Source organism: Erpetoichthys calabaricus, chromosome 4, assembly GCF_900747795.2.
Source record: "Erpetoichthys calabaricus chromosome 4, fErpCal1.3, whole genome shotgun sequence".
Lineage (NCBI taxonomy): Eukaryota > Metazoa > Chordata > Cladistia > Polypteriformes > Polypteridae > Erpetoichthys > Erpetoichthys calabaricus.
In genome coordinates this window covers 200259973-200273820 of record NC_041397.2, presented here as the reverse complement: position 1 = coordinate 200273820, position 13848 = coordinate 200259973, and positions in this window count along the sequence as shown.

Sequence of the window (13848 nt, the reverse complement as noted above, 5' to 3'; positions counted from 1 at the left end):
ATCTCTACAAGAGTTTTGATTTTGATAAGAATGCTGTTTCTCAATAAAACCAGACACTGGGTTGATGTTCCAGTTGTTTTGTACTGGCAGCCAGAGCTACAGTATAACAAATATTTCAACTTTTCCAGCTTTGATAGGTAGTCTTATAAGACTTTTCTAATCGAGATTCACTGTTTTTTAAAAAATGCCTCTCATCAAGCTACTGTAATGTATAAGCAAATTTTTATAGCTTGAAACTGGGGGAAAGAAAATATCCTTTGTCTCAAAGAGGAGTTTTGCAAGAGATGTGTGATGTTAATACAGGTAGAGACAAAGTAGATGATGGCATCCATACATCAACAACAGATGAATGCATTGCATAGCCCTAACGAGAACAAAAAGGATGGCAGAAGCTACGTTTCCAGACTGGATTAATTCTGTACTTTCCAAAAAGGTAACCATTTCTGAAACTTCAAAAATGAAATTGGAGTTTGAAGTAAAGCTAGGAGCTATGATTTTAGGCCACAGAGTGTGCACTGTTTGTACTGTTTCATCAGCACTATAACTTGTGAACCTTGTGACTTTAATTTAAAAAAAAAACATTTAATGAAAGCTCAGGCATCATTTTTACTTTATATCTGTGCTTGACTAAGTTATATGGTTGAGGAACATTAGAAATGATGTCTGTTTGAAAGTCATATTGACTTGATGAAGGACTGGTTGTTGGAGAGACATGAATAATTAAGAGACACGGCTTACATTTCAAGGTGCACCTCCCAGCATGCATGAGAGCACATATTATGGGATGTTTAAAAAGCGAAAGAGATGCACGTGTACTACAGTAGTCATTTCCACATAGAGAAACGTTTGTTTGTAATAATTAAGAGTCAGTAGTGTCTTGAATTAATAAGAAGTGTGCATTAATGACCAGAGGTGGGTTCATTGCGTTTTACTTGTATGGTTTTTATACGTTAAGCTGCAAAGTTGTATAAAGTGTTTAGCGTTTATATGTTGGGAATGTGCCTTAGTGTTACATGCAGCAATATTATTTAATAATAGTTTATCATATTATATCAATGCACTTTACTATAAGTTTATTAATACTGTTTACTGATACTTTATTGATTTGGATTTCATACTGCCGATAAGCTAGTGCCTAATTTGAACAATACTGACATCTAGTGGAATTTTGTGCAATTTACCAATAAGCTTTATATAAGTGATCCCCACTATATCACGGTTCAGCTATCGTGCCCCCGCTATATCGCGGATTTTTCTGTGGAACATACGTATCTAATTTTATATGTACATTGTTACTCTAAGGTAGACAAAGAGTTTCGCGTTACAGTACCCAGATGATTTCTTACAAGGCCCGTTATTAGCTGAAAGAGGAGACTCAACCAATCAGAGGGGGATTTCTCTTGGGCTCTGATTGGCTACTGCTAACGTGGTGTAATCTTGCAAGAACAGCAAGCGTGGGTCCCTGACGCATCTCAGTTCTCTACGTATTGCGTACCTTGCTTGTAGTCCGATGGTTGTGAGCAAACTTTTTGTGAACTTTTCATTTTATTTTAAGCCCTATGATGGCTCCCAAGCATCCTGCATCTTCTAAGCCTTCTGGTAGTAGTGAGCCTATGTGCCAGAGGAAGACTTTGACCATTCAGGAGAAGGTAAAACTCCTGGATATGCTTTGGGAAGGAAAGTGTTATGCAGACGTCGCTCGCCATTACAAATTTACATGCGTTTAAAGCATGAGGGAGGGGTATTTTAAGGCTTAAACTATAAAAAAATTTTTATTTATATGGTCTTTCTATATCACGGATTTTCACCTATTGCTAATGGGTCTGGAACGTAACTTCCGTGATAGGCGGGGGATCACTGTATACTTTTTATTGTAGACCACACACACATATGCTGTATACCTATTCAAATACAGGAATATATCTTCAAATAAGTCAGTTTCATTCTGAGCTGCTCTGTGGAATTCTCTGCATCATTTGCCAGTTTCCTGACCGACCCTCTGGAGTGAACACTGTAAGTCCTGAACACACTACAGATACAGTAGTCCTTTGCTACACTGGTGTTCTTCAGTATTACTTAGAGTTTTGGTGTAGGATATGTATTCTCTAGTAAGGGTAAACCAATAGCCATGGCAGCTTCGCCTAATGGAAGAGGATAACCATCTAAAAACAGAATTAATATCATAGTTCTTAGTAAATATAATGTCTTTCCAGTGGTAAACAACATGAAGGAGCCCACATAATAAGGCTGAATTGAGGATTTGTGTTCTTCTTTGTGTTCGCTTGAACAGTCCTTTTTTGTAAATAAGCATCCGTAAGAGCCACATAAAATTAAATTTCAAATATTTGAATCCATTCAAAAAAAAGAGGCATTTAAAAATGGGTGATCTTTGGTTGCACAGTTGCTTCATAGCTCCAGGTTTTAATGCTGGCCTATTCAGTGAGTATGTGGTTTGCACATTTTCTCTGTTTCTGTGTGGGCTTTAGCTCTTGTCATAAGACACACAGAGAAGATTGAGAAATCTAAATTGCTGCCATTGTTAGTAAGTGTGAAAGTGTGCTGTGATGGACTAGATTGTGGTCTAAAGACAATTTCCTCATTGTACCCAGTGTTACCAGCTTTCCCTGGAGCTGTAATAAAAATATATATAACTGGAAATGTAAAATTTGCAATGTTTTTTTCATAATGCCATTCTTGCTAGTTTCACAAATAAATAAATTGAAAATGTCTGAATATGCATTCCCCTGTGTTTACATACCTGCTATTACTATGAGAACAATCATGAGTCCTTCATTTTGACTTAATTTCCTAACATTTTGCATTTTCTTAAAATTTGTATTGTTCTTATTAATTTAACCAGTTAACTTAAGCAATAATGTCTAATACTTCCTTCATAAAGGAGGTTAAATAATTAGCTGATGCTGCTATGAATTTAAAGCTGCCACATGAATTCTGGTGGTTAAACTAAGTGTGAACAGCTTAGAAGGCGGATGAGCCAGATTAGTGAGGATCTAGACAGATTCACTGTTGAAATCTTTGCTGAGCCAAGGACTAATATATACTGTAAGTTCCATTTCTCTGAATTAGGGAGGAAGACATAAATCTTGTTACATATGATTATTAAGGAATTTTTCATGCATACTTTGCATCTATATCTGAAATGCTAGATGTAGTTTCTGGATTGAAGAAACATGCTCTATAAATATTACATCTTTATGGTACAACTGAGAGAAAGGATTCAATAAAGTATGGTATGGTCCCAGAGTCCAAAAGTGGTATCTGTTTCTATCCATTATTCTAATTTCATTATAAAAATTAAATAAATTGTAGATATCTTGTATCTAAATAAAGATAAATTAATTTACAGTTAAGTGGCATAACTTTGGATGGTTTTAAAATCATTCACAAAGGTAATTTTGTCAGAGGGGAACATTTTTTTGTACAATGGATGATTTTTTTTCTCTTAGGCAAACAAACATGTAAAAGTCAGTAGATGAAGGGGCAAAAGGCACCCATTGTGTTCAGACTGGGGTGATAAGCTGAAAGGCAAGTTTCCTGAATAATCCTGTTACTGATTATTGTGATGGATTTCTACAGGATGTAGATAATTGCTGTCTTGCAAAAGAGTCACCTGCTTTGAAGTTTAAACTACTTAAACATACATACAATGCAATATTGTGATAACAGAGCTGCCTCCTTCCTTGGAAAATGTGTATATTTACCATCCCATCCATCTATCCATTCTCTTCCGCTTATCCGAGGTCGGGTCGCGGGGGTAGCAGCTTGAGCAGAGATGCCCAGACTTCCCTCTCCCCGGCCACTTCGTCTAACTCTTCCGGGAGAATCCCGAGGCGTTCCCAGGTCAGCTGGGAGACATAGTCCCTCCAGTGTGTCCTGGGTCTTCCCCGGGGCCTCCTCCCGGTTGGACGTGCCCGGAAAACCTCACCAGGGAGGCGTCCAGGAGGCATCCTAATCAGATGCCCAAGCCACCTCATCTGACTCCTCTCGATGCGGAGGAGCAGCGGCTCAACTCTGAGCCCCTCCCGGATGACTGAGGTTCTCACCCTATCTTTAAGGGAGAGCCCAGACACCCTGCGGAGGAAACTCATTTCAGCCACTTGTATTCACGATCTCGTTCTTTCGGTCACTACCCATAGCTCATGACCATAGGTGAGGGTAGGAACATAGATCGACTGGTAAATTGAGAGCTTTGCCTTACGGCTCAGCTCCTTTTTCACCACGACAGACCGATGCAGAGCCCGCATCACTGTGGACGCCGCACCGATCCGCCTGTCGATCTCACGCTCCATTCTTCCCTCACTCGTGAACAAGACCCCAAGATACTTGAACTCCTCCACTTGAGGCAGGATCTCGCTCCCAACCCTAAGAGAGCACTCCACCCTTTTCCGGCTGAGGACCATGGTCTCGGATTTGGAGGTGCTGATTCCCATTCCAGCCGCTTCACACTCAGCTGCGAACCGATCCAGAGAGAGCTGAAGATCACGGCCTGATGAAGCAAACAGGACAACATCATCTGCAAAAAGCAGTGACCCAATCCTGAGTCCACCAAACCGGACCCCCTCAACACCCTGGCTGCGCCTAGAAATTCTGTCCATAAAAGTTATGAACAGAATCAATGACAAAGGGCAGCCCTGGCGGAGTCCAACTCTCACTGGAAACGGGTTCGACTTACTGCCGGCAATGCCGACCAAGCTCTGACACCGGTTGTACAGGGACCGAACCGCCCTTATCAGGGGGTCCGGTACTCCATACTCCCAGAGCACCCCCCACAGGATTCCCCGAGGAACACGGTCGAACGCCTTTTCCAAGTCCACAAAACACATGTAGACTGGTTGGGCGAACTCCCATGCACCCTCCAGGACCCTGCTAAGGGTGTAGAGCTGGTCCACTGTTCCGCGACCAGGACGAAAACCACACTGTTCCTCCTGGAACACACCCTCCGGTCCCCCTTCTTAAAGAGGGGGACCACCACCCCGGTCTGCCAATCCAGAGGCACTGTCCCTGATGTACATGCGATGTTGCAGAGGCGTGTCAACCAAGACAGTCCTACAACATCCAGAGCCTTGAGGAACTCCGGGCGTATCTCATCCACCCCCGGGGCCCTGCCACCAAGGAGTTTTTTGACCACCTCGGTGACCTCAGTCCCAGAGATGGGGGAGCCCACCTCCGAGTCCCCAGGCTCTGCTTTCTCATTGGAAGGCATGTTATTGGGATTGAGGAGGTTTTCGAAGTACTCCCCCCACCGACCCACAACATCCCGAGTCGAAGTCAGCAGCGCACCATCCCCACCATATACAGTGTTGACACTGCACTGCTTTCCCCTCCTGAGATGCCGGACGGTGGACCAGAATCTCCTCGAAGCCGTCCGAAAGTCGTTCTCCATGGCCTCCCCAAACTCCTCCCATGCCTGAGTTTTTGCCTCAGCAACCACCGAAGCCGCATTCCGCTTGGCCTGCCGGTATCTATTAGCTGCCTCCAGAGTCCCACAGGACAAAAGGGTCCGGTAGAACTCCTTCTTCAGCTTGACAGCATCCCTCACCGCCGGTGTCCACCAACGGGTTCGGGGATTGCCGCCACGACAGGCACCGACCACCTTACGGCCACAGCTCCGGTCAGCCGCCTCAACAATAGAGGCATGGAACATGGCCCATTCGGACTCAATGTCCCCCACCTCCCTCGGGACATGGTCAAAGTTTTGCCGGAGGTGGGAGCTGAAGCTACTTCTGACAGGGGGCTCTGCCAGACGTTCCCAACAGACCCTCACAACATGTTTGGGCCTACCAGGCCTGACCGGCATCCTCCCCCACCATCGAAGCCAACTCACCACCAGGTGGTGATCAGTTGACAGCTCCGCCCCTCTCTTCACCCGAGTGTCCAAGACATGTGGCCGCAAGTCCGACGACACGACCACAAAGTCGATCATTGAACTGAGGCCTAGGTTGTCCTGGTGCCAAGTGCACATATGAACACCCATATACTTGAACATGGTGTTCGTTATGGACAATCCATGACAAGCACAGAAGTCCAATAACAAAACACCGCTCGGGTTCAGATCGGGGGGGGCATTTCTCCCAATCACGCCCTTCCAGGTCTCACTGTCATTGCCCACGTGAGCATTGAAGTCTCCCAGCAGTACGAGGGAGTCCCCAGATGGTATGCCCTCTAGCACACCCTCCAGGGACTCCAAAAAGGGTGGGTACTCCGAACTGCTGTTCGGCGCATACGCACAAACAACAGTTAGGACCCATCCCCCCACCCGAAGGTGGAGGGAGGCTACCCTCTCGTCTACTGGGGTAAACCCCAATGTACAGGCTCCAAGTTGGGGGGCAATAAGTATACCCACACCCGCTCGGCGCCTCTCACCAGGGGCAACTCCAGAGTGGTAGAGAGACCAGCCCCTCTCAAGGAGATTGGTTCCAGAGTCCAAGCTGTGCGTCGAGGTGATATTTACCTGGTTTGAAAATTAACATATTTGGAGACATTGGTTTCTAATCAGCATATGTGTACTCCTTGATAGTTGGCAACAATAATTTTTATTTAACCTGTGTTTACGTTATTTGTCAAGCCCAGGAAATTAGTATGTACCATAGTTTAATCCATCATCATGTTGATCTAGGCAGGGACTGAAGCAGATTTAAGCTTCTGGGCAGTACATGGCAAGGGGTGAAGGTTGGTCCACTGAGAACGTTGCCAAGGCCACTCGCACAGAGCACAGGGGCATGCTGGCAGATGAGGGTATGTGGCTGGTAAGACACAAAGTACGCAGACAGCGATACCTACCTCCAGGGAAGAAGAGACTGTTCTACTAGACAGACATTGGTGGTGGGTCCAATGAGAGAGGGAAGATTTACAAAAGGACCGAGTGAAGCTGGCGGACATGAAGCGAGACATACCTAGGTCATCGTATCCACCCAAGGAGCTCAGAAGTGAAAAGAACACTCACTCCATGAGGAAGAGATGCTGACAGGTATTCAACAAATTGGCAAAACTTCTGTTGGGAAACAAATGTCCAGTGAATAGAGTGTATCTGAGCACAGTTGGACGATTAATTGTTATGGTAACACAGTGCGCAAACTAGACTCTGCGCCACTACAGGTTGGATACTCCACTTTATGTTTTTTAAATGACTTTTAGAGGGTGGACTGTGTGGTCTTCCTTTTAAAAAAATTGTTTTTGTTCCTGATATTGTTAGATTCTTATGTTTTTTTGTCTTTTTGATATACTTTACATTGTCTTGCGTAATAAAAGTCACTGTTGCTTTTCATGAAAATGCTGCAGTGTCTTTCATTGTGTGTTTACTCACCGCCCAATTTAAAGAAACCTGTGTTCTATTATCTGTTAATCTGAGGAGTTCCCAGTCTCTTAATAAAACTGGGTAACGTAGTTGGATATTTTAACGGTGTCTAGGTTAGATTACCTGCAAGTGTAACCAGACACCCAGCACAATTTTCACAAAAGTAAAATTCATTCTCAGAAGCCACTTTTGTTAGATTATAGGTTCAAAGGGAGCTGCCTTAGGGTCATGGGATAAATCAGTCTCGGACAAGATGTCACATTTCTTAACAATGACTTGATTGCACATTCCAATGCTCATCCATATCGGGACAATTTAAAGATTCCAGGAAACCTAATAGGCATTTTGTTTGGGGAATGAAGTGCCCGTTGAGAGCCCATGTGAACACAGGAGAACATAGAAATTCCACACTAATTAAGCCAGTTCAGAAAATGGATAAATGAATGGATATACTGTAAAGTACTAACCATGCTAAAGAAACAAAATGTTTCAGAAAACTGAAAAGTGGGAAAGACTTCAAAAAGGCTTGCAGCAAAGTCTTTGCAAATGTTCTGAAATGACTAGCCTGACAGTTTTGGTGAAGCTATACTGTATCTATTGAGGAAAAGCAACCTAATAGATAGATAGATTGACAGAGAGAACTGTATTTGTCCCTTGATGGAAATTTGGCTTTTTACAGGTGCTTAATAAATCAATAAATAAAATGATTATACTATGTCAAAAAAAACCAAACCCATCTCAAATTTATGCCAGAATGACTAAAAAGAAAGAAAACTAAAAAAGAAAACTTTTGACTTAGCAATCACAGTTACAGTGAGGCGTTATACAGATGTATTGCTTTTGATATAAATGAACCCTAGTAGCATTTCCTGACACACTTCCACTGAATAATTTGTTGGTTGAAATGACTCAGTGTTAGTTTGTCAGAGAGGGATCATGCAGCATTGTTAATAATAGCACTCAGTTTTCCCAACATTTTCCCCTCTGCTACCACCTCCAGGGGTTCAAGACTTGAGAGTGCATCCCATGAACTTGTTGATTCAGTGGGCCTCTTTTGAAGTGATGATACCAGCCCAGCACACCACAGTTAAAAATACACACTGGCCAGCACACAATCGTAGAAAATGTAAAATATATCATTACCTACATTGAAGGAGTGCAGTTTCATAAGAAAAAGGTGTTTGCTTTTCCCATTCTTATATTGTTCCTCTGTGTTAAAAGACCAGTCCAGCCTGTTATTGTTGAGGAAACTGTAACAATGCACCACCTCTATGTCCACTCCAGGAATAGTAACCAAGTATAAAGACTATTTAGTATGGCAAAATTCAATACCCATCTCCTTGGTTTTAGTGATGGTACCAAGAAACAAAGTTCTCCACTTGACTCCTAAGCTCTGTCTCTTCCCCTTTATCAATACACCCCATAAGTGGAAAGTCATATGGGAATATCTGCAGACAACAAGACCTGGTGTTATATTCACAGTTGGAGGTGTACAGAGTAAAGAGAAAAGGAGACAGGACTATTCATTGTGGTGCTCCAGTGTTGCTATCAAAGAAATAGTCTTTGAGCCTCACAAACTGCAGTCTGCCTGACTGAAGGCCCATTATCCAGGACATCTTAGGCTCATCTACCTGCATATCTCTGAGTTTACCCCGTAACAGGGACGGCTGAATGTTATTTAAGGCACCGGAGAAATTAAAAAACATAATCATCCCAGTGCTGCCAATTTTGTCCAGGTGAGTGTAATAGTCACATACATGCTCAAAACTGTATGTGATTAATGTATTCCAGTACTAGAAACTACATTGAATAATAGATTCTAACATTACAAAACTTATTTGTGGCATCATGTCCAGGGCTGTTTCCTGTTATTTTTGGAAACCTAACCTACAACCTTGAACTAGGTTAAGAGGGTTTTGGTATATTATATTATATTATATTATATTATATTATATTATATTATATTATATTATATTATATTATATTATATTATCCATCCATCCATCCATTTTCCAACCCGCTGAATCCGAACACAGGGTCACGGGGGTCTGCTGGAGCCAAACCCAGCCAACACAGGGCACAAGGCAGGAAACAATCCTGGGCAGGGTGCCAACCCACTGCAGTATATTATATTATATTATATTATATTATATTATATTATATTATATTATATTATATTATATTATATTATATCAGTAATGGCTCAATACACGATAATGTGCAGTGAAAACACTTGACCAAATTTTTAATTTTTCCAAAATTATTTTTTTTCTTTGGTCACTATAGCGAAGATGATTTTCTTCCTAGGGATCAAGGAGAGGTGGTCAATGGTCACAATAGGCAGGTGGTCACTTTATACAAAGATTTTGCCATATAAAACACCCTGTTTCTGAAGGGATCAAGGAAAAGGAGTCACCTTGACCAGTTGGTCACCTTACACGAGTGGTCACATTAGCAGGTTTTATTGTATATATATACCAGTAACAGTGCACTGCACATTAACATGCAGTGAATACACTTGACTTGAGCATTCATAGTTTTCATACTCTTTCTCTGTACGTTTAGCATTCGTTTGCTCAGAGGTTGATGTGCTTGCTGCTTGCTGAGCAGTTCTTCTTTCTCTACTCTAGTGGCCCGCTTCTTCTCTTCTTCCGTTGGCATCTTTTCACGTTAAAACTGATTAAGTCTGTGTTTGTGTTGCAATTACTTTCCTTCATTTTTCACTTAAACTGGCACTTAAGTCTTCAATCTGCCTTCAAGAATGATATAAGATGTGCAGAGGTTGTGGAAGTGACGGCAAAGGTGGTAGGGATGAGAATGTCACCCTACACATGATCCTACACATGGCCACCCTGCTGGCCACTGCCAAGAGTTGATTCTACAATAAAATTAAATAGAAATAAAAAGAGGAATAACCTTGGAGGTCAATCATCACCTTGAAAGCGGACAGTAGACGTCACATAATATATGTGTACCAAATTTCATGTCAATAGGACAAATGGTTTGTGAGCTACAGGTGATTTAAAATCCTGGACAGACAAACAGACAGGCACGGTAGCGTATTATATAAGAAAATTATACAGTGGCTCCTACCTTAGAGATCCAGAATCTTGGGTTTGAATTCCATGCCCAGTTTGGGCTTGTTTTCCCCATGTCTGCAATGATTTATCTTTTGTTCTTCACATGCACCTTATGATCTCGATAAAGACTGACTTCAGCATAAGTTGAGAAGAACTGAAAAGTAACCAGTTCCAATATATAATGTCAATGTTCTTATTGCTGGTGATTTTAACATTCATGTTTGTTGTCAATGACTTTTTATCACTATTGAACTCATTTGATTTTATACAGCATATTAATATGCCAACCCACTCTCTCGGTCACACCCTTGATCTCGTTCTTACTCGTGATATTTCAGTGAATAATATTAATTTATGTGATGTTTCTTTTACTGATCACTTTTCTATAATGATGGATATGAATACAGTGATCCCTCGCTATATCGCGCTTCGCCTTTCGCGGCTTCACTCCATCGCGGATTTTATATGTAAGCATATTTAAATATATATCGCGGATTTTTTGCTGGTTCGCGGATTTCTGCGGACAATGGGTCTTTTAATTTCTGGTACATGCTTCCTCAGTTGGTTTGCCCAGTTGATTTCATACAAGGGATGCTATTGGCAGATGGCTGAGAAGCTAGATTGCTTACTTTTCTCTCTCTCTTGCACTGACTTTCTCTGATCCTGACGTAGGGGGTGTGAGCAGGGGGGCTGTTCGCACACCTAGACGATACGGACGCTCGTCTAAAAATGCTGAAAGATTATCTTCACATTGCTATCTTTTGTGCAGCTGCTTCCTGAAACGACATGCTGCACAGTGCTTCGCATACTTAAAAGCTCGAAGGGCACGTATTGATTTTTGACTGAAAAATAAACTCTCTCTCTCTCTCTCTCTCTCTCTCTCTCTCTCTCTGTCTCTCTCTCTCTCTCTCTCTATCTCCCTGCTCGTGACGGAGGGGGTGTGAGCTGCCGCCTTCAACAGCTTTGTGCCGCGGTGCTTCGCATGCTTAAAAGCCAAACAGCCCTATTGATTTGTTTGCTAGAGATTGTTTTCTCTATCTATGTGACATTCTGTGCTCCTGACACGCACTCCTTTGAAGAGGAAGATATGTTTGCATTCTTTTAATTGTGAGACAGAACTGTCATCTCTGTCTTGTCATGGAGCACAGTTTAAACTTTTGAAAAAGAGACAAATGTTTGTTTGCAGTGTTTGAATAACGTTCCTGTCTCTCTACAACCTCCTGTGTTTCTGCGCAAATCTGTGACCCAAGCATGACAATATAAAAATAACCATATAAACATATGGTTTCTACTTCGCGGATTTTCTTATTTCGCGGGTGGCTCTGGAACACAACCCCCGCGATGGAGGAGGGATTACTGTATTACTGTTGATGTCCCGACTAATAGCTGTCCCCCAGGCTGCTCGTGCTTTTTAAATTCTTCTATTATATCTGATTTTAAAACCATTTTCTCTAGTCTTTATGTGCATGACCAAAATAATGGTTTCGATGATGCTGTCGTAAAATTTAACTCTTCCTGTAAAATGATTTTAGACTCAATTGCTCCGCCCCAGATACGCAGTAATAAGGGTAGACCTGCTCCCTGGCTAAATGAAAATACACGATCACTGCGCTGCGCCTGTCGAACTGCTGAACAGCGTTGGAAAAAAGATGGACTGATTGTCTCTAAATAGATTTTCAGGACTTCTCTTTTCAATTTCCAGGCTGAAGTTAAGATAACAAAACAAAACTTCTTTGCCGATTTAGTATTCCGTCACTCAAAGAATCCTAGGGTCTTATTTAATTCAATTAATGTGGCCATTCACCCTCACTCTGCGATGGGATTAAATAGCACTGTTCATTCATGTGAACAGTTTCTATCATTCTTTGTCAGCAAAATCGATACTATCCGCTGTGGCATTGTTCAAATGGGCTATGAACTGCCTACTGATAATCATGACATTGTCTTAGAATCCTTTGATCTAGTCTCACTTTCACAGCTAAAAAGAACTATTGACACCCTTAAACTAGCTCCCAGTCCTCTGGATATTGTACCACCACGTCTCTTAGTGGAAGCCTTTGATGTGTTGGGCCCACCCTTATTAGTCATTATTAATGATTCTATTAGTTCGGGAGTTGTGCCCTCATTTTTTAAACATGCTGCAGTCCATCCCCGTCTAAAAAAGGCAGAATTAGATCCTGGAGTTTTAGCCAATTTTCGTCCAATTTCCCAACTGCTATTTCAGGCTAAAATTCTAGAAAGAATTATTTATAATCAATTGGTTTGAGATCTACCAATCTGGCTTTAGGCTTTATCATAGTGTTGAAATGGCACTCCTGAAAGTGTTCAATGACATCTCTCTTATTACTGACTCAGGTGATGCGGCAGTCCTTCTCCTCCTTGACCTGTCTGCTGCCTTTGACACCATTGACCATGAAATATTGCTGATGCGGCTTGAACATCTTGTTGGGCTCAAAGGGGCTGCTCTTAACTGGTTCAGGTCATATTTAACTGGTAGACACTTTTCAGTGACTTTTAATTCCTCTTCTTCATCTACTGCTCCTCTTAAATATGGTGTTCCTCAGGGATCCATTTTGGGTCCTATTTTATTCTCCATATACCTTCACCCTATTGGATCTATTTTTAGGAAATTTAACATTTCTTTTCACTGCTATGCTGATGATACACAGGTTTATATTCCTGTCTGCAACTCTACAACAAATCAACTCCACAACTGTCTGTCTGAACTAAGATCCTGGATGGCTAATAATTTTCTTGACCTAAATCAAAATAAAACAGAGGTGCTTATAGTAGCTCCATCAGCTAAAGCCCAAATTGGTCTTGGACTTCTCGGCTCTTTCTCTGTCTTTTCCAAACCTCAAGTCCACAATCTTGGTGTTACCTTTGACAGTAACCTCTCTTTTGAGAAACAAGTAAATTCTGTAGTCAAGAGTTGCTTTTTCCAACTTCGTCTATTAGGTAAGATCAAGCCTTTTTTATCTTCTAGGGATCTTGAGTTAGCTACTCATGTGGTTTATTTTTTCTCACCTCGATTACTACAACTCGCTGTATTCTGGGATTAACAAATCTCTGATACACAGGTTACAGTTGGTCCAAAATGCTGCCGCTCGCTTTCTGGTTGGGGCAAGAAACTATGACTCTGTTTCTCCTATTTTAGCTTCTTTACACTGGCTGCCTGTCAGTTTTCGAATTGATTTTAAAATCTTGCTGCTAGTTTTTAAATCTTTACATGGGCCTGTTTATCTGAACTGTGTGTTTTACACCAGCCATCCAGAGTACTTAGATCTTCTGGTCAGCTGTCTCTGGTTGTAACCTCGTACCAAGTGTATAACTAAGGGGGACAGGGCTTTGCAGCTGCAGCTCCTTGCCTATGGAACTCTTTACCTCATCACAAAAAGGAGTCATCTACAATTGAACTGTTAAAAACAAGATTAAAGACTCATTTCTATTCAC